This window comes from Panthera onca, chromosome A1 (genome assembly GCF_046562875.1).
Source record: "Panthera onca isolate mPanOnc1 chromosome A1, mPanOnc1 haplotype 2, whole genome shotgun sequence".
Lineage (NCBI taxonomy): Eukaryota > Metazoa > Chordata > Mammalia > Carnivora > Felidae > Panthera > Panthera onca.
The window spans coordinates 220,563,392-220,586,351 of NC_138339.1; positions in this window are offsets into that span (position 1 = coordinate 220,563,392).

Sequence of the window (22,960 nt, forward strand, 5' to 3'; positions counted from 1 at the left end):
CCTCCTGACAGCAAGGCCCTCCTCTAACTCGCATACCGTTGGCCTTACATTTGACAGGTGCTCAACAAATATTTGTTGAAAGGATGAGTAAATGAATATCCACACAAATGAGGAGCACTTATTAGGTATTGAATGACATTCGTCCACATCTCTACAGTACATGATCTATTGGATTCCTTTGTTTCCATAGATCAAATGTCATCTAATGAAGCACTGACCTGCCATGTGCATGTCCCCATAGGAAATTTATCCTGGCCTTCACTGGGGCTCCCACACCCTCTCCAGGAATCACATAATAATGTGGGCTTACTTGGTGCTGGGAAATCAGGAGAGGGGTTGGGGCTGGGGCTGGTCCATGGTGGTAGCCATCATGGCCATTGGAGTAGCACTCTGGTCCCAAGTATAACAAGCACTTTGCCCCAAGGAGGCTCAAAGAAGACTTCAGAGATGGTCTTCTCACTGTCCCCAAGCCCTCCTGTTACAGTGTTAGAGACATAAACAAATCCATACTTTTTAGTGGCTCATAGTCTACCAATAGACACAAACCTTTAAACCTTGCCCTACGGTAAGGTAATGGCAGTGACCCAGGTAAGAACCATATGCGTTGCCCAGAATGAGGACAAATAACTCTTCCTGGGGAATAAGGAAAGCTTCCTGGGGGAGGTGAATGTTTGGGTTTTGTTCGGGAAGATGAGTGAAAGCCACGATGCCAGAGAAAAGGGATACAGAATGGCTTTGGGGTAATTAGGGAAGGTAGAGAACATGAAGAGAAAACATGCTGGATACAGCTTTTTGAAAAAAGAATCTCTAGTGAAGAAACTTCCCCCACCTCATTGTCCAGAGATATTAGCCAAACCTACTTGATTGTTGACTTGAGGGTCATAGATCGCAAAGGTCTCTGCTCGCTATGGGAAATGAACGCAGAGAGAAATAAGGCATTAATTCAACCTTCCTTGTAGAGTCCTTTTCAAAGAGCAGACGACTCAAGATACCACCAAAGGCACACTGGATCACAGGGAGACCAACGCGATATGCACTCACTTGATAATGGACAAGATTATCTTGGCTATAGATCAAATTTATGATGAGGCTGAGTTGTATTTTTATGCGGTGAATGTATGCTTAAGAGTACATTGGGCCCTTCTGGAAACCTGCCCATCATTGTATAGAGAACTTGAAGCATCATTTTACCAGTTGAAATGACTCTAGCTTTATTGCTGTTACTTTGCTTTTATGAGATACTGTGATCATATCTATCCTTCATTTACCACTAAGCCCTTGGTCAGCAAAGAAACCACCTCACCTCCAGGTAGCCACTGAAAAACTGCATTCCTTGTCAATGATGATAAAACAAACAGCTGACATTTATTGAGAATTCAATGTGCCATGCCTTGTGCTACTTTATACACATGATCTCATTTAATCTTAGACGTATAAAGTTGTAGTTTTCACCATTTTACTCACAAGGAAACAAGCACAGAGTCGATAGGAAATTGTCCTAGATCACATAGCTAGGAAATAATACATTATTATCATTCATTCATTCATTCTGTTAAATAAATACTCAGAATTTCTAAATGACATCAAAACATACAAAGTTCTATGTAACTTGAACTTCCCCCTGGGGAATTTGTGGTACAGCAGGTGAAATGAAACAACACCGACAACCTAGGAGGAAGAGTGAGGTGCCTGGCAAGTGATAGGAGCGTTCTGTTCTTGTAAAGAAGTGAGGAATCACTCCTGTGAAAGCAAGTAACAACTGTGCTGCGTTGTGAAGAAGGCTGAAATTTTAAGAATAAAATGTGAGAAAGTTTTTCTAGGCAGAAACACTTCTTAAGTTGAGATTTCCCAAAACAGGAGTAATTAAACCAGCTACATCCAGTATAGCATGCATCATTTTCTCATTCTTTTGTTAGCAAAATATTAATGCGTTTTATTTACTTGTTCACAAATTTAACTGTAAGCAGAATTCACAGGATGGTTCTTCTCAGACACGACACCTGATGGGGATAGCCCAGGAGGAGCAGCACACAGTTGTCCAGGGCTAAATTCAGGTTTCAGGAGTTATCAGCAGATTCTATTAGAATTCTATCCCTGTGACTTAATTATGGTCATTAACAAGACTAACTAGAGAGAAGCCCGTCTCCTTTTAAATAGGAAGGCCCTGCTTACATTGGATGGAAGTGGGGGTGTGCCAACTTACAAGTCTGACCCTGCCTTTGGAAGGTCATCAGGAATATCCAGGTATGGGGCGCCTGGGTGGCGCAGTCGGTTAAGCGTCCGACTTCAGCCAGGTCACGATCTCGCGGTCCGTGAGTTCGAGCCCCGCGTCGGGCTCTGGGCTGATGGCTCGGAGCCTGGAGCCTGTTTCCGATTCTGTGTCTCCCTCTCTCTCTGCCCCTCCCCGGTTCATGCTCTGTCTCTCTCTGTCCCAAAAATAAATAAAAAAAAAAAAAAAAAAAAAAAAAAAAAAAAAAAAAGGAATATCCAGGTATAACACATGAAAGATCTGGTTCTAGGAGAGTCAAACACACAAAATTCCAGGCCCATCCGTAGTCGGCACACTGAGGACCACATAGTTGCGTTTCAACGGTCTTGGTCACATTTGTGATTTGACTGGGAGACCAGCTGTTCTCTCTGCAACCACAGAGCCTGGAAAGGGGGAGGAGTCTCTGCCTTCCTTCCACCTTCAACCAAAAACCAAATTCTTCCCGCCATTTTGATGCTTGAAGCAGAAGAGAAGAAGACATGGAAATAACTAGGGGGTAAGAGGAGCGAGGACGGAAGAAATGAAAGCAGAGCTCCACACTGAGCTCCCCACAGAGCTCCTCACTGCTGTGGTTTTGAGGGTCAAGAGACATGGGGAGGCCTTAGCAGGGTACCTGGGTGTTCCTAGGAGGCCCTGACTCAACCCTGTACATCAACACCAGGAAAGCACTCTTCACACTCTTTACTTCAAAGTGGGATGGAGAATTTGCATCTCTACAGTGCCTTTTGGTGGCCATGGAGAGCAGGTATTTTAAAACGCTGATCATTGGGTCACCTGAGTGGCTCGATCCGTTAAGCAACCAACTCTTGATTTCAGCTCAGGCCATGATCTCACAGTTTGTGGGTTCGAGCCCCACATCTGGCTCCACGCTGAAGATGCGGAGCCTGCTTGGGATTCTGTCTCCCTCTCTCTCTACCCCTCCCCTACTCACTCTCTCTCTCTCCCTCTCTCAAAATAAATAAATATAAAAAACATTAAAACACTGATCACAAATTAGCACGATCAGGCATTGAAAAGGCATCATAATGTGTGCACGATCACATAGTTTATAAAAATCAGATCTGTGACATTTTCAATTAGGTCAATAGAGGTCACAAAATTTTCAAAACAAAATTCATTTTCATTTGCTCTCTTTGGAAAGTTATAATGTCTACCTCTGGAATCAGGAGTGGAGTCGAGGGCTGGGAGCATGCAGCTGAGCCCAGGGGTCATCAGAACAAATGAAGCAACGAGATGAGGCATCTGGAACGCGCAGGCAAACGAGTCCCATGGTCCCACACACAGATTTCACTCCTGAATGAGGGGCATTTGCGCAAAGCCCGTCACAGAGTTCCCTCGGACCATCAGAGTTCATCCAGCCTTTCCCCAGCTAAGCTCAATCAATTTGGGAATGGGAGTATTTGATTTTCCTATCACAAATAGAGGGTCCTCAAAGCAACCATCCTGCCTGTCTGGATTTTTGTCTGTTCATTTAATGACACTGTCTAAAATTCCTGCAGCGGAAACATAGCACTGTAGTTAAGACCGTTCTGCTGAATTGCAAATGTCTTCCATTGCATTTGGCAGCTTCCTCCCCTACCACATATCTTTAGCAAGGCACCATAAATCAGCATGTTCTAAACGGCTGAACCAGAAATAACCGAAGAGGATGTTTGGACCAAATGGAGAGGGAGACCAGGAGGAAAGATTTAAACACGAAGGAAAAATGCATGATGAAGGAACAAAGAGATATGAATTAAGCAGAAGCTGTTTTTATAATGTGGAATAAAATATCTTTGCAAAAGGCTCGAGGAAGTCATGACCGATACCAATTTTTTTGTTCTTCCCCCTCCGTCCCATCCAAATTACTACTTTCAGGGTCACTGTAGCATTAGCCTAATCAGAGCCAGTGATAAAACCAACGTCTAGTGTAGAAAGACCTGACCACATTCTAGAGAGACAGTACCTGACCCCACTACTGGCTTCTGGAGAATTCCAAACGCCCTCTGAAACATGACAGGTGGAAAAAATATCTACAGGGGACAGAAGGAGGAGCTTTTACTTCCAGCCACTTCCAACCTTTTGCTTTTCATCTTTATGACAGGGGAAAAAAAAAAAACGTTTTTAAATAATCTAGTAGGTTAAAAGAGAAAATATATGTATGGTTCACTGGAAAAGTTACCCTTTCATTTACTGAGTATCAACTACGTGCCAGGCACCATGCTAAAAGCTTTATAATCATTCTATTTTTAATCCTCAGAACAACACAGTGTGATAGCTTTGATTTGATCTATGAGAGAACAGAGATTCGGTGGGATTTCGTAAGCTGTCCAATGGCATACAGCTAGTTAACGGCTGGGTCAAGTTTCAGACCCAGATCTGTCTGATTCCAAAGACCAGGCTCTTAATCACTACACTGTACTTCCTCCCCACCGCTTGGTTCGAAGCCGTTCTCCGCCGCAAGCAACAGAATCCAGTCTCTTACTTGAATCTGGAAAGAGATTTCTTAAAGGATGCCAGGCAGAGTCTCTGGAAGGGGCAGAGTCCCAGGCTTGACTGCCACACAGCCAGGAATAATGCAGCCAGGAGCGATGCCAAACTGCTCTGTGGCGTTCTTCTGGCAGAAACACCGCTGCTGCTCTGACCCGTGACTGGCGCAGGTTATGCCCAGGACTGAACATCAGATTCTCCACTAAAACTGCCCCAGAAGAGCCAGAGGCCTCTGCCGCCATGCTTGCCAGGAGATCAGTCTCCCTGTGTCGCCTGCCATTGCTGATTTTCCATTCATATCTTCTGTGAGTGCTTCTAATTAGGGGACTTTGAATCACATGTCCACCCATAGGTAGAAAGGGAGGCTGGGAGATGTATCCTAGGGACATTTTTCTTGGGAAGGTGAGACTCACAATATGGAAACTATGAAAATAAGGAGAGAGTGAGCGAAAAGATTTAGGTCCACTAAAAAGGGCATTAAATAAGCAGTTACTGAGAGCCTACTACGTGCAGAACAGCACACTAGACTCAAGGCTTTCAAGTATGAAGAAACATGGTCTGAGATCTGGTCCCTGGAGGAATGGAATCTGAATGGATAATGTGACCAATCACCCAAGGCAGCCACCCCATGGAAAAGCCAAATAAGCAGAGCTGTGTGCAATTCCTATAAGCTGGGGCTTTAAGATGTAATGGATGAAAAGATCTCTCCAGAGGGTTTTCACTTGAAAGGCACAGATGTCATCCACAAAGAGAGAAGAGAAATGGATAGAGATGCTGGCCCTCTTCTCCATGCTAGCCTCCACGTGTGTGGGGCAGGGAAGAATGACCACACCCCCTCTACAGAGGAGGGGGATCGAGGATCTAAAGTTAGCCAGACAATAGAGGGTCCAAGAGTGAAGGAACTTCCCTGTAGTATTTAAGGGATCGCTAAGCAGGCCTGTGAGGGGAGAAGGAGGCCACCGACAGAGAGGCAAAGCACAGAGCATGGTGATCATGCAAGCGTGGAAGAGGATAAAGGTCCAAAGCGTCTTGCATTTTGGATAGTGGCCTAAGGACAGCAGGTTGTAAGGCTGTGCCAGGCAGGGTTAGGAATTCCAAACAACAGTACCCACTCTAGCTTGTTTAAATAGCCAGAACTTGTGAATGACATTAGTTTGCTCACCAAACCTCTGGGAGGGCCAACGGGTCAGGTTAAAGGTCATGCAGCCGGGAACCACACCCAGACTCCAACCTGGGACAATTTCAGCAAAGACCCTCTGCTGCTGCCGCTAAGAGACCAACTCACAGCCCCCTCAAAGCTTACAGTTCTTTCCCCAGAGCCAGCCCGCCATTCTTTCCAGGAATAGATCCCACAAGCACGAGCTTGCTCACATGCTCTGATCCGGGAGCAGCTCTCTGTGGGTGCCTTTTCACAAGCCTGTGCCCTCAACTGCCAGGTGGGGGAAATGAGTTCTGCCTTCTCCCTTTGGGAAGCAGACAAATATCATAAGAATATCGTTCAAGGATGTGGGAGGCCTCGTTCGTAACAAATGTCCATAGCAAAGGCACAGTGCGAGCTGGCCTCTTGTATCAGCTTAGGGCACAGCAACGCTGGACTTGGCTTTGCATCTTCTGACCAGGAGGCAGTATCCCCTACAGCCACAGATGCAAGGGCCCCAGGCTCCAAGTGGGGTGCTTCTGGACACCTACGCCTTGAGGAAAACTAAGAATCTGTAAGCAGTTACTCATTCTGAAATGTGACTGACAAAAAATGCTTAGATGCTACCTTCCCGGGGATTCTGCTCTCTGATAGAAAACAGTACTTTAAGTAAAAAGGACCATAGGCCAATTGGCTACTTTTTTGGTAGCAGGCAGCCAACGGGACAAATATCTTCGAGTTGGCAAGAAGGGAGGCTGTGGCAAAACTTCCATCAGGCAAAAGGCATTGGATTGTGTACCCAGTATCCATTTTCTCATTGTTTTGCAATTTGGGTGGGATTGCAGTTTGGGTGGGAGAAGACGGCAATGTACTTTTTAAAAATTGTCACCACTACGGGCGCCTGGGTGACTCAGCCAGTTGAGCATCTGGCCCTTGATTTCGGCTCAGATCGTGATCCCAGGGTTGTGAGATCAAGTTCTGCGTCAGGCTCTGTGCCAAGCATGGAGCTGACTTGGGATTCTCTCTCTCCCTCTCTTGTCTCTCCCTCTCTTGTCTCTCTCTCTCTCTCTCTCTCTCTCTCTCTCTCTCTCTCTGTCCCTCTTCTGCTCACACTCTCTCAAAATAAATATTTTTTAAATGAGCAAAAGACCTGAAAAGACATTTTTCCACAGAAGATATTCAAATGTCCAACAGGTACATGAAAAGGTGTTCCATACCCCTAATCACACCTCATACCTGTTAGAAGGACTATTATCAAAAAGATAATAAATAACAAATACTGGCAGGGATACAGAAAAAGGAACCCTTGTGCACTATTGAGGGGAATGTAAATCAGTCCAACCACTATGGAAAACAGTATGGAGGTTCCTCAAAAATCAAAAATGAAACTACCATATCATCCAGTGATTCCACTTCTGGGTATAGATCCAAAAGAAATCAAATCACTATGCCAAAGAGATATCTGCATCCCCACGTTTATGTAGCCAAGACATGGAAACTGAAGGATCCATCAACTGACGAATGAGTAAAGAAAAAGTGAATATATATAAACAGAATACTATTGAGCCGTAAAAAAGAAAGCCTGCTCTCCGCCACAGCAGGGATGGACCTCAAGGGCATGATGCTAAGTGAAATAAGTGAGAGAAAGAAATACTGTGGGATTTCACTTACATGTGAAACCTTAAAAACAAAAATAGAAACTCATAGCATCAGATGTCAGATTTGTGGTTACCAAGGCAGGAGGATTAGGGGTGGGGGAATTGGATGAAGGTGATCCAAAGGTACAAACTTCCAGTTACAAGATAAACAAGTACTGGGGGGGTGGGGCGCCTGGGTGGCTCAGTCGGTTGGGTGTCCAACTTCAGCTCAGGTCACGATCTCACGGTTTGTGGGTTCGAGTCCGCATTGGTCTCTGGGCTGACAGCTCAGAGCCTGAAGCCTGCTTTGGATTCTGTGTGTCTCTCTCTCTCTGCCCCTTCCCCACTTGTGCTCTCTCTCTCCATCTCTGTCTCTCTCTGTCTTTCAAAAATAAATGTAAAAAAAATTTTTTAAGATAAATAAGTACTGGGAATAGAATATACAACATCATGAACATAATTAGTACTGCTGTGTGGCATACCTGAAAGTTGCTAAGGGTGTAAAGTCTCATTACTAGGGAAAAAAAATTTTGTAACCCTTGGAGATGGATAGTAGCTAAACTAATGGGGTAATCATTTATAACACACTTATATCAATTATTATGCAGTACACCTTAAACATGCTGGGCTGTTTGTTGATTATGTCTCAATAAACCTGGAAGGGGGCAAAAAGGACAACAATTAATTATAAAATAGTCACTCAGCCTGGGATGGTCATGTGACCCAGTTTGGGCTAATGAGATACAAACAGAAGTCTACTGGATAGGATTTCTGGAGAAGTTACTATTTTATTGATGAAAAGGGATAGACTCAATCGGCCCATTACTTTTTTTTTAAGTAGATTTTTTTTTTAAGTTTATTTATTTTGAGGCAGAGAGAGCGCGCAAGTAGGGGAGGGGCAGACAGAGAGGGAGAGGGAGAGAGAATCCCAAGCAGATTCCACGCTGTCAGCACAGAGCCCCTAGCGGGGCTCAGTCCCACCAACTGTGCGATCATGACCTGAGGCGAAACCAAGAGTCGGACGCATAACCAACTGAACCACCCGATTTTATTTTTAGAGCCATTTTAGGTACACAGCGTGTTGAGCACCAAGTCCAGAGTTCCTGTATACCAGCTGCCCTCACGCATGAACGCTTGCCCCAGAGTGGTACATTTGTTTCAACTGATGAACCTGCGTGAAACCATCGTTCGCATCTGAAGTCTAGTTTGCAGTAGGCTCATTCCTGCCAGTGTATATACTCTATGGATTTTGGCAAATGTATGATGACATGTATTCACCACCAGAGCTTCACACGGTAGTTTCACTGCCCTAAAATTCCTGTGTTCTTTCTATTCGTCCTTCTCTCCCCGACATCCCCTAGCAACCACTGACTTCGCTGTCTCCGCAGTTTTGCCTCTTCCAGAATGTCAGGTATCGGAATCACACAGTACACACAGCCTTCTCAGATTGGCATCTTTCACTTGGCAACGTGGGTTGAAAGTCCCTCCGTGTCTTTTCATGGCTTCGTAGCTCACTTCTTTTGAGCACTGAACAATATTCCTTCGCCTGGATGTACCAGTTTGTTTATCCATTCACCTGCTGCAGGGCATACTGGTTGCTTCCAGTGGCAATTACGAATAAAGCTGCCAGAAAAATCTGGGTGCAGGTTTTTGTATGAATAGCAGTTTTTAACTAACTAGGGTAGATAGCAAGAAGCAAAAACTACCCTAGTTTAACTAACTAGGGTAGATAGCAAGAAGCAAAAACCATCGCTTTTGGACTCTGCCGGTTGCCCTTCTTCCCGTCTGCACCTGGGGAGCAATACTGAGAGGAAGGGAGGTCAGCCTGCCACACTCCAAGTACAGGCGGTCCATATTAAAGAAGGAGCTGGAAGCTAGACGGGACCTAGGCCCACAGTAGCTTTGTCGAGGAGCTACATCAGCCCTGGGCTGTCCACGCCGTACGTTTCGTTGTGTGAGAAAAATAGATCCCGTTTGGTTATGCTGCTGTGTCAGCTGAGCTCAGCCCTAACCAAACAGAAGCCTTCCCAGTGTTTCTGAAATCACCTGGAATCGGCAGCTTATGGACAACAGGCTTGGTCCCTAAAATATTGTCAGCCTGGAAACAACTATGCAGTTTCCTTCTCTACCCTACCCACCCCCCCCCCCACCACCAGATTTAAATTCCATCTGAATCTTGAATCTTTTACCTTTGTTTAAAATAGATTTTTCTCCTTCTCAGAGTGAATCTCAAAGAACAGAAGTACATTTGCCAGTGTTAGTGGCAGGGAGAGAGGAGGAAGGCTAGACCCTTTTCCCTCTTCATTAAATACCCAGTTGGGAATGTGAAAACACCATCTGCAATTCAGTACCTGCTGGGCAGAAGATGTGCATTCTGAGCAGAGAATCCATTTGCTTTTATGAGAGAGGTTTTTTCTTCTCCTGTGAAAGTCCTATTATAAAAACAATTAGTCTCGTTAAAGGATTCTGTTCTGCAAAAGAACTAATTCTCTGCACAGCTGCTCATCCTTAGAAATGGCCTAGCCCAAGCACCAGAGGGAGGGTGATCCTGATCCTGCTGTAGAATCTGCTTCTGGAGCCAGAAGCAGCTTAGCCAAGCAGGAGTCTGCCTCGGGTTGGAGACCAGGCAAGGCCTCTAACCCCTCGGGGCTGCTTTGTGGTCAAGAGGCCACAGCAGCTAAATCTAAGGGGAGAAAAAAGGCTCGAGGCCAAATAGATTATGTTAGGGAGCAATTCCTTAAGACCTTCACACTTTACCGTGTTCAGCAGCTCTTGATTTAAATGGGCCCTTTTTAGTATCTATTGTTGTGTTGAGAGGAGATATACAATTTGATTGTGGATCTTCAATTTACGAAATATAGTCATAAGGCAGATTATTTTTCGAATATACCATTATTTGTTACCAAACTCTACTCTTCTGCGGGGTAAGGACATTTTAGTCCTATTAACAGCTTTCAATCACTTTCTATTATTAACATAGTTTCGTTTTGGTTACTCAGCCCTGTCCATTTTTAAATCACAGGTTCATATTTGACTTACATTCTTCCCCGCCACCACATGCTACGTTCTTGAGCCCAGGGACTTGGAGTCAGTGGTGTGCTGCTGGACGTTAGACACCCTAACACCCCTCTCAACTTGGAAGAAAGGGGAGAAGCACTGACCTCTAGCTTTTGCTGTTCTTGTGGTATAAATAGTCCCACCAGGCAGATTTGAAGCTGCCAAGGTGATGTCCCTGAACTTGGAGTTGTTGCAAGCTGAGCAACACTTTGTGGAGTTAACAGAGGGATTTGTGTGGCCTGAATTCCCATCCCCTTTCCTGGGCCTGTTTCTCCAGGTATTGGACTAGGAAAGAGGGTAAGAAGGCCAAAAGACAATTCCATCCATAGCAATTGCATGGTGGTGGAACTGAGGTCACTCTCCACCTTTTATTGGTCATTATCACCGATCTGATCTGTGGTCCCCAAGCTTTGCTGGCAGAGGACGCGTCCCCAGGCATCTCCCTCCTACTATTGACAGTGGCGTGACCCTGTGGCCTGGCTGTCCCTAGCTGGTGACTTCACACCATCGGGTGAGCCGCTTCGCCCCACTCCGCAGCCTGGCAAACCTGCAGACCCCAGTTTTGTCTGGCCCCCTGGGTCAGAGCACCCGGGCAGGTTATGTGTTCTACGTGGCTAGAATAGGGACCTCAGGGGTAACAGTGGCTCCCTCCAAGCCTCTGCCTTCCGTTCGCATAAACCAGACTTCGTCAGCAAACACCACGGAAAAGCAGATACCCAGGCAGAAGACAAGGGGATACCCTCTCCCATCACCTTCCCCACCTGCTCCAACCACATCCGACACACCCAGAAAAAGTGACCTCTCACTCCCTTCCTCCAACCTTCTTTTATCTGGAGGGTTGTTGGGGGTGGTTCTTAGCAAGCCCAGTGGGGGAGCTGACTTGCCTGATAGTGGGTGGCTTTCAAGACTTAGAACATGAAGTACTCAGTGCTTTTTTCCTTGTGGGTTGTAGCCACAATTTTGGAATAACAAACCATGCAACAGGGAATAGATTATTATTGATGTCACTTGTAACACTCTTATAGCACACAAAAGGCTTTCACGTGCACTATCCCATTTGATCCTTACAGTCAGTGGTCTTTAAACTGGGGTACATGTGTCACTGGGGTCTCCAGACATTTTCCAAGAGGCACACTGAGCACGGATGGTTTTAAGAGAATCAATTCTCAGCTCTCAACGTTCTCTGCCCTCTTCCCTCTGCTGATAACTGATCTATCTCCCTTTGGTGGAGGTCTTAGGAGGGTCTCCTTTCCACCTGTCTTTCTCCTTGCACCCACCTGGAATGCCTCGCACCCACCTGGAACTTTGAATCTGATTTTTATTATAGATCACCGGGTGGATTTTAGCACGGAACTCAGAAGGGTCCAAAGAACCACCTGAACTTGCAGTTATAAAATGCCTTCCATTTCCATCGACTTCTTTTAGTGAGCTAAGCTACTCAAAACCAAAATCCAGAACATAAAAATCAGAATGCAATTGAAGCTAAACTCTATCCCATTCCAGAAATAAATAATACTCTTCTGTTGTATGTGTTTTAAGAGCATTAAGAAATACATTGCCAATAAAATCAAATTTATGTTTTATCTCATTATCAAAATTTGTACTATAGGTTGTTTTGGTAAGTTGTGTTCTGGCCAATAAATCATAACAATTCAAAAGAAATGTTTGCTTTTGTCACAGCCTTATGTCACAGGAAATAAATTTTTTACATTTCACCTTACAGTCATATTTTTGCTTCAGGAAAGTACATGAGGCTCTTGGAGCAAACATTCAACTGCCTGCCCTACAGTCATGGCAGCTCCCCTTATGCATCAGAAATAAGAGTTTCTCTTCCGCAATAGATTCTCACTTTCCCAGGCAACTTGCCACTAAGCATTGGCATATGATTCAGTCTGGCCAAAGAGGTCTGAGCAAGTCTGCCAGGGGGTTCTAGGAAAGATTTTCCTCCCTGGTAAAAAAAAAAAAAAAATTAGAGCCCCTTTCCCTTCTTACATTCAGATAGGTTGGAGAATATGAAGCTTCTCTCATTGCAGCCATCTTGTAACTATAAGAAAAAAGGCAAGAGAACGAAAACAAAGGCAAGCCAGAGTCCAGCCATCAGGAAACACCTTCCTCTAGATTTCCTGTTATGAGACAAGCCCAAAACCTGATTTTTTTTAAATTTTTTAAAAATTCTGTTAAATTATTTTTAGTCAGGGATTCTATTTTCAGCCCAAACAAATACTGACGGAGTATGTATCCCATGCTAAAGATTCAGGACTTCAGGTGTCTGGGAGCTGGCACAAGATTTTAAGATTTGAAACAGTAGAGTGGCCTCTCGTTGACAGCCATTTGCAGAAAGGATTGGTCAAAAGAGAGAATGAAGGCAAGGGACCAGTTACAATCAGCAGTCATTATAACTTCTACCTTCTAGAGAGCTCTCACTGAAATTTAGTGTATTCCGTCATAAGAGTGCTCATTGTTATTGAAGAACAGACCAATCTGCTGTACCAAACAAACACTACCGTCCACTGGTGAATGATCTGGGGAAAATGGAATGGGGCTTATGACAGCTCCACTGCCCTTGGCACATGGCTTACAAGGTCACTCCTGTCTTTACAGGTGGTGGGAAGGGAAAAGAGAAGCCAGAGTAAACATGTTTAAGTAGAAACCCAGAAGTCGCATACATTATCCCACTCATATCCCACTGACTCACACTCAGTCTCATGGCCACACGTAGCTGCACAGGATGCAGAGAACTGCAGTTTAAGGCTGGAGGCCATCTAGTGGAGAGCGGAGGCTAAAAATCACCTGGCTCCGTTACTAAAGGAAGGCAGCAAAAATGGATGTCAAAGAAACTTTAAGATTATTCACAAGTGTAGCATAAGGTGTTTCTTGAGATCCAGCATCAGATTTCCTTAAAGTTAGTCAGCCTTTTAAGAAGAATAGAGCAGATGACGTAGGCTGTAAGTATGGACAGCCTTAGAAGTAAAGAGTTATTTCAATAATTCTCACTTCGTTGAATAATTACTATCATCACTGATCCAGTGACATGCAGATTGAATTGGCCTCTGAATGTAGAGCAGGGGTCAACAAATAGAAAGAGAGTCTGGGTCAGGGTCGGCACCCAAAATAAGCAGCAGAGGGGGACAAGAAATGTGAGCAGACTCAGCACCTGATGGTACTTTCAATCTCTATTGAACCACGATGACAAAAAAAAGAAACGTCAGAAGAAGATGTACCTTACCACCAAGGGAAATGGAGCTCTGAAAATACAATGGAATTCAGAAGCGACGCCCATGGATGTACAATACCCTATGGCAGGCACATCCTTCCACCAGGCATCTGACTCACCACACACTCACTTGTATCTGAAGTGAACGGCCACTTACCTGAGGCTTAAAAATGGAAACAGAGAAGAGATTTAGGCAGGAAATCCCAAAGGCAGACTAATGACAGCTTGCAAAAGAGCTACTGCTTTAAGGTCTATTCTTCTAGCTGCAAGAAATCATGAGCATATCAAAGGAAAACTCTGAAAGAGTTGATGAGTTGCCTTATGTTAGCAAAATAATGCTGTCCTTCCTGGCACAAATCAGTGGTCCTCAGTGAAGCTCCAAGACTGCTGGGGTCCAAGTTTGAAGTAAAGAGTCTAATTTAACAGAGGAAGCAATCCTGGTGCTCTTAAGCCCAATTTAATATTTATTTATACCCAAGGGAGCAGGAGCACTAAGTAGCTTCCTCTCCTTGAGAGGATATATTTGTAAGAGTGTTTTGTAAATTATAAATCATTCAAATACTATAGAGATGTATGCACACATACCACATACATATTAATGTGTATTAATACTCCCCAGGAGCACTGAGTAGTTTCCTCTATTTGAAGAGTCTCTAGGAAACATTACATATAATGGCGCTTTGTAAATGCTAAAGTCCAACACACGTGTAACAAACTGGTAGTATTCTATTTGACTTTTTTTTTTTTCAATCAAGAAAGGCAGTACATCCTACATTGGGCCTCTGCACCGAGACCTGCCTGTCAGAGGCACCGTGCAAGAAAGGGACAGAGAGATATGCACCAGTGAAAGGCAATGTCCACACAGCAAGGACTCTGAGGTCCTGATGAAAACCAGGATCTTTTGCTACTTTGATAAATAAGGCTCTTAAATACAGCCTGAGAAGCCATCATGTGTTCCTTTTTGTGCTATGACAGGCACAAGGAATGGATAATAAGGCTTTCTTTGCCTCTCTGTTTAATGAGGTATTAGATTTACCCCCAAATTTAAGTGATTAATTGATTAATAAAGCATTTAGCATCTTGTTGACTCCTGGAGATCAAAGGCAAATTAAACAATCCAAGATATTCACACTTGACCACAAACTATTATTGTTTCTAAGTCCAGGGGCCCCCTCCCCTCTATCAAAGCTGTGAAATAAAAAAGGAAAAAAGTCCAGGTGACACATGATGAAGCACTTAAAGCACACTGTCACCAGACTGTCTCAGAAGTGACAGAGGTATTGAGATGAAAAAGAAGTATAGGTTCAAAGCATCATCGTAAACAGTCTTTTGCAGAAAAACAATTACAATGAAAATTTCCAAGGAGCAAAAAAGATCAGCCCCAGCCAGCAGTCCATTCATGTTGAGCAATATTAAATGCAATCTAGTTCAGGTGCAACCAGGATTACAAACCATCCCTTGGAGTTTGCTATGAAAGCCCTTGGCCCTGAACTGTATCACACTTCACTGTGGCACACTTTATTTGTAAGGCTCCACAAAGGCAGCTCCCATGGGAAGCTCGCTGAAGCCAGCTTGGCCCTTCACGTATGTGACCCCATGTGGCCAAGTCATCAAACAAAGGGTCTGGCTCTTCAGCCCTCCCCCTGGGATCACTTAGACCCTGCCAGGCCCTCAACTTCGATACATTTGAATTTTATCCAAGTCAAATCCGTTCATACTACAGAGACTCCTAAACCCACTTCCCAGGCCTGATTCGGCCTTTGAGTCCCAAGCCACTGGCAGTTGGCTTGTCCCGGCAGTTCCAAGCCACAACCATTCAAACCAGCCAAATGTCACCTCGGCTTAACAGATTGGATAATTATTTGACATGTTATTGCATTCTGCCTTTATCTGATATAAAGCAAAGGAAAGTAAGAATCTAAACGTTGATATGAGTGCCATAGAAATTATCTTCACCGATACTGATGTTGGGGACTTTTTCTCCAGCACTACTGTCTGCTTCCCCTAGTCATTAAGGATCCTATCTTCTGTTTCAGGGTCCTGAAGGTACCTTGGGTCATTGGAAAAAGGGGTGGCCACATACAGAAGCCAAAATTGAATCTGATCAAGGCCAGAGCAGGCATCACATCCACTTCACCCCAAATATTGGTGACAAGGACAACCATCACCTCTCCCTCAGCACAGGGGACATGTAGGGCTCCCTCAAAGTCAGTAGAGACTGTACATGTATGGGGATGTGGATTAGATGTGAACTCTTTGTATTTTCTGCCAACTTTGCTATAAATGTAAGATGGTCCAAGGAAATAAAGTTTATTAATTTTTGTTGAAAGTCAGTGGAGGGTCTATAGGCATTGGCTTGGCTCATATGGCTTCCTGGTTTGCACAGTGTACCAGAACCGGGTCATCCCTCAACGCTAGCCACCTTCTCTCCTTTTCATGTAGTTCCCTTAGTTTTGATCGCCTCCATTCAGAGTCCACAGACCCTCCCTAAATGTATGCCACCGATGGTAGGCAGAAAAATGATCCCCAAAGATGTCCTCATCTCTGGACCTGCTGAGTGTGTTGGGTTACATGCAAAGGGGAATTAAGGTTGCAGCTGGAGTTAAGGTTGGAAACTAAATGAACTTAATACTGGGGTGGGCCCCAGTATTGGGGTATATGGGCCCCAATATAGTCACAATGGGCCTTGAAAGTGGAAGGAAGAGGCAAGACGAAGAGAATCAGAGAAAAAGTTGATTGTAGAAGCATGATCAGGGATATGCCATGTTGCTGGCTTTGAAGATGAAGAAGTGGACCCATGAGTCAAAAAATGGAGACAGCACGTAGAAGCTGGAAAGAAAACAGATTCTCTCCTGAGCCTCCATGGAGGAACACGACCCTGGCAACGCCTTGACTTTAGCCCAGTGAGATCCATTTCAGACTTCTGAATTGTAGAACTATAAGAAAATAAGTTTGAGTTGTTTTAAGCTGCTAAATTTGTGCTTGTTACAGCAGCAATAGGACACTAATACACCAACATTCAATCATTCCTTTGCTCCTTTGCAACCATTTCTTTCCTTTGATAATAATACTTCTGAGCAGTGTTCATGCTTCTCACCACTGGTTGGGAGAGGCAGGTGGGGCGCAGTGAGTAATACATAAAGAGATTCTCTTGGTTCTCTAGTGACACAAAGTAGAGGCCTCATAGTTTTATATACCTGGAAGATTTGCTGTGCCATGACTGGTAAAGGAAGATTCATTTCAAATCAGATGTCTCAATCAAATGCTTATTCACTCTACTACACAGCCAGGCTGTGTATTTCATCACTGCTTATTATTGATATAAAACCTTCGTTAAAGAAATAGATGTACACTTCTTTAAGATAACAAAATAACCCCTTCTTCTCCTTCTGCCTCCTCTCCCTCCCTCCCTCCCTCAGCCCAAAAGTCAGCTTAATTAGGAAATAGTAGAAGAATTCTCAATAAAGGTCAGAAACAAGACAAGATCATCCACTATAACCTCAATTATTTAGCAGTGTTCTGGGGCACCAGCCAATACAATCAACCAGTAGGGAAAAAATGGAGGTATAAAAATTGGAATAGAGGAGATAAAATAACTATTTGCAGATTATAACATTGTTCACATGAAAAAACTAAAAGAACCCAAACTATTATAAACAAAAATTCAGAGGTTCCCCTCCAAGATGGCAATATAGAAAGCTCTTGAACTCACCTCCTCCATGAACATACCGAATCTATAACTACACATTGAATAATTCCATCTGAAAGAAATCCAGAAACTAGATGAGTGACTCTTATACATTCAGTAAATTAGAAAACCCCACACTGACCTAAGTAGGAAACATTAAGACACACTCTCACCATAAGCCCCACTCCTGGCACAACATAATCGGGAGTGAACCCACAATTCCCAGCTTCTCATTGAGTGAAGGTTTAGGACCCACAGTTAGTCTCTTAGCTTTTAAGTTTTCCACTGTATAGATGGGACCCCAAAACATTTAGGTCTGAAAGCCAACACAATTTGCATCCACAAGACCGAAGCAAACAGTTAATAGGCTTGCAAGAATTCACCAAGCTTATCCCACACCCTAGGGCTCAGTGCAGAGCCAGACAGATATGTCTAGCTCTCACCCTTTCCTGGAAATAAGTCTACTTGCTTACTTTAAAATTTGCTGCCTGAGGGTCAGGCATATATCCAGCGACAGTCTGCAATGCTCCCTAGAGATTGGGAAGGCTGGCAGACACCATCTTCCTACTCTCCCCTGTCCAGTTCTAGAACACTGGTGTCATCCTGAAGAGAACTTGTAAACACATGTGTGGCCCTTTTGTGGCTGCTGCCCAAGGGGTACACCCATTTATAGTAGGACTCTGGTGGCCACTAAGATCTGAGTTCCAGATCCAACAGAATAGTAGAAAAGAAATACTTTTTAACCTACTACTCCCCAATGCTCAGTAAAGAGGGAAAAGACAGATATACCCAACCTGCCTTTCCCTAAAAGAGGTCTATTTGCGTACTTTAAAAGTTGCTGCCTGAAGGTCTGGCTTCTAATCATCCTGTATCTAAGTGTGAACAAGAATTTAGAACAACAATCTTAAGACTACTAGCTGGGCTTGAAAAAAGCATAGAAGACACTAAAGAAACCCTTGCTGCAGAGATCAAAGACCTAAAAACTAGTCAGGCTAAAATAAAAAATACTAAACTAAGATGCAAAACTAACCAAATATAGTCACAACAAAGATTGAGGCAAGAATAGGTGATATAGCAGATAAAATTATGGAAAATAATGCAGCTGAAAGAAGAAGGAAAGGAAATTATTAGATCATGAGGGGATACTTAGAAAACTTAGTGATTCCATAAAACAAAACAGCATCTATATGAGTCCCAGAAGAAGAAAAGTGGGAAAAGGGGGCATAAGGTTTATTTGAACAAATTATAGCTGAGAACTTCCCTAATCTGTGGAAGGAAACAGGCATTCAAGTCCCAGAGGCACAGAGAACTCCCCTCAAAATCAACAAAAACAGGTCAACACCATGACATAACATAGTGAATCTTGCAAAATACAAAGATAGAGAATTCTGAAAGCAGGTAGGGACAAAAGGTCCTTAACTGACTAGAGTAGACCAATAAGGCTAGCAGCAGGCCTGTCCACTGAAAATTTGGCAAGCCAGAAGGTAGTGGCAGGAAATATTCAATGTGCTAAATGGGAAAAATATGCAGCCAAGAATTCTTTATCCAGCAAAGCTGTCATTCAGAACAGAAGGAGAGACAGTTTCCCAGACAAACAAAAACTAACGGAGTTTGTGACCACTAAACCAGCCCTGCAAGAAATGTTAAGGGCGGGGGTGAGGAGGCTCTTTGAGTAGAGAAAAAAAAAAAGAAGACCAAAGCAACAAAGAATACCAAGGACCAGAGAACATCACCAGAAACACCAACTCTACAGACAACACAATGGCACTAAATTCGTATCTTTCAATAGTCACTCTGAATATATATAGACTAAATGCTCCAATCAAAAGACATAGGGTATTAGAATGGATAAAAACCTGAGATCCATCTATATGCTGCTTGTAAGAGACTAACTTTAGACCTAAAGATACCTGCAGATTGTAAGTGAAGGGATAGAAAACCATTGATCATGCTAATGGAGGTCAAAAGAAACCCGGAATAGCCATACTTATATAAGACAAACTAGATTTTAAAACAAGGCTGCAACAAGGATGAAGAAAATATCATAATTAAGGGATCTATCCATCAAGAAGATCCAACAATTGTAAATATTTATGCCCCCAACTTGAAACACCCAAATGTATAAATCAATTAATAAGAAACATAAAGAAATGCATTTATAATAATACCATAATAGCAGGGGACTTTAATACCCATGTACAACAATTGACAGATCATCTAGGCAAAAAATCAACAAGAAAACAATGGCTTTGAAAGACACACTGGACCAGATGGACTTAACAGATATATTCAGAACATTTCATCCTAAAGCAGCAGAATACACATTCTTCCCAAGTGCACATGGAACATTCTCCAGAACGGATCACATACTAGGTCACATATCAGCCCTCAATAGTTACAAAAAGATCAAGATCATACCATGCATATTTTCAGATCACAGCACTATGAAACTTGAAATCGACCACAAGAAAAAATATGGAAAGCCCTCAAATACATGGAGGTTAAAGAAGATTCTACTCAAAAAATGAATGGGTGAAATAAGAAATTAAAAAATACATGGAAGCAAATGAAAATGAAAATATGACAGTCCAAATCCTTTGGAATGCAGCAAAGACAGTCCTAAGAGGAAAGTACATTGTAATTCAGGCCTATCTCAAGAAGCCAGAAAGGTCCCAAATATACAAAGTAACCTTAAACCTAAAGGAGATCTCAAAGGAGCAGCAAATAAAGCCTAAAGCCAGCAGAATAAGGGAAATAATAAAGACTGGAACAGAAATAAATGATACAGAAACAACAACAACAAAAAGCAGTACAACAGATCAGTGAAGAAAAATATACAAAATTAATAACCCCCTAGCCAAACTTATCAAGGAAAGGACACAAATAGATAAAATCACAAATGAAAGAGGATAGATCACAACCAACATCACAGAAATACAAGCGATTACAAAAGAACACTATAAAAAATTACATACCAACAAACTGGGCAATCTGGCAAATTTCTAGAAACTCACATACTACCCAAAACTCAAACAGCAAGAAATAGAAAATTTGAACAGACCTATAACCAGCACAGAAATTGAATCAGTTATCAAAAATCTACCAACAAACAAGAGTCCTGGACCAGATCGCTTCCCAAGGGAACTCTACCAGCCATTTCAAGAAGAATAAATACCTATTCTTCTCAAACCATTCCAAAAAATAAAAAAAATAAAATGGAAATTCCAAACTCCTTCTATGAAGCCAGCGTTACCTTGATTCCAAAACCAGACAAAAACCCACTAAAAGGGAGAATTACAGGCCAATATCCCTGATGAACCTGGATGCAAAAATTCTCAAGATACTAGCAAATCAAATTCAACAGTACATTAAAAGAATTATTCACCATGATCAAGTGGGGTTTATTCCTGGGCTGCAGGGCTGGTTCAATATCCACAAATCAATCAACATGATACACCACATTAATAAAAGAAAGGATAAGAACCACATGATCCTGTCAATAGATGCAGAAAAAGCATCTGACAAAATACAGCATCTTTTTTTTTTAATGTTTATTTATTTTTGAGAGAGACAGAGTATGAGCAGGGGAGGGACAGAGAGAGAGACACACACAGAATCCAAAGCAGGCTCCAGGCTCTGAGCTGTCAGCACAGAGCCCAACGCAGAGCCCAAACTTACGAACCATGAGACCCTGGCCTGAGCTGAAGTCAGATGCCCAACTGACTGAGCCATCTAGGTGCCCCAAAATACAGCATTTTTCTTAATAAAAACCCTCAGAAAGTCAGATAGAAGGAACATACCTTAACATCATAAAAGCCATATATGAAAGGCCCACAGCTAATATCATCCTCAATGGGGAAAAACTGAGAGCTTTCCCCCCAAGATCAGGAACACAACAGAGATGTCCACTCTCACCACTGTTTAACATAGTGTTGGAGATCCTAGCCTCAGCAATCAGACAACAAAATGAAATAAAAGGCATCCAAATTGGCAAAGAAGTCAAACTTTCACTTTTCGCAAATGACATGATACTCTACGTGGAAAACCTGAAAGACTCCACCAAAAAACTGCTAGAGCTGATCCTAGAATTCAGTAAAGTCACGGGATATAAAAATCAATGTACAGAAATCTGTTGCATTTCTATACACCAATAATGGAGCAACATAAAGAGATATCAGGGAATTAATCCCATTTACAATTTCAGCAAAAACCATAAAATCCCTAGGAATAAACCTAATCAAAGAGGTAAAAGATCTGTATGCTGAAAACTACAGAAAGCTTATGAAAGAAATTGAAGACAACACAAAGAAATGGAAAAACATTCCATGCTCATGGACTGGAAGAACAAATATTTTTAATTTTTTTTAACAAATCTACATATTTAATGCAATACCCATCAAAACACCAGCATTCTTCACAGAACAAGCAATTCTAAAATTTGTGTGGAACCACAAAAGACCCCGAATAACCAAAGTAATGTTGAAAAAGAAAACCAAAGCTAGAGGCATTACATCCCAGGCTTTAACCCATATTAGAAAGCTGTAATCATCAAGACAGTATGGTATTAGCACAAAAGCAGGCAGATAGATCAATGGAACAGAATAGAGAACCCAGAAATGGACTCACAAATATATGGCCAACTAAACTTCAACAAAGCAGGAAAGAATATCCAATAGAAAAAAGGCAGTCTCTTTAGCAAATGGTGCTGGGAGAACTGGACAGCAACATAAAGTAGAACCTGGACTGGGGCACCTGGATGGCTCAGTCGGTTAAGTGTCTGCCTTCCGCTTGGGTCATGATCTCACGGTTTGTGAGTTCAAGCCCCGCATCGGGCTCTGTGCTGACAGCTCAGAGCCTGGAGCCTGTTCGGATTCTATGTCTCCATCTGCCTCTGCCCCTCCCCCACTTGCTCATGTGTGTTCTGTCTCTCTCTCTCTCTCAAAAGTAAACAAACATTAAAAAAAAAAAAAAAAAAAGAATGAACCTGGACCACTTTCTTACACCATACACAACAATAAATTCAAAATGGATGAAAGAACTAAATGTAAGACAGGGAACCATCAAAATCCTACAGGAGAAAACAGGAAGCAACCTCTTTCACCTGGGTTGCAGCAACTTCTTACTTGATAGGTCTCTGAAGGCAAGAGAAATAAAAGTAAAAATGAGCTATTGGGACCTCATCAAGGTAAAAAGCTTTCATGGGTTCAAGCCCCAAGTTGGGCTCTGTGCTAAAAGCAGAGCCAGGAGTCTGCTTCAGCTTCTGTGTCCCCGCTCTCTCTGCCTCTCCCCGGCTCGCACTCTCTCTCTCAAAAATAAACAAAAAAAAATTGTTTAGGATAACAAAACCTCTGCACAGTAAAGAAAATAACAAAACTAAAAGGCAACCAACAGAATGGGAGAAGATATTTGCAAATGATCTATCCAATAAAGGGTTAGTGTCAAAAATCTATAAAGAACTTACCAAACTCAACACCCTAAAAACAAATAA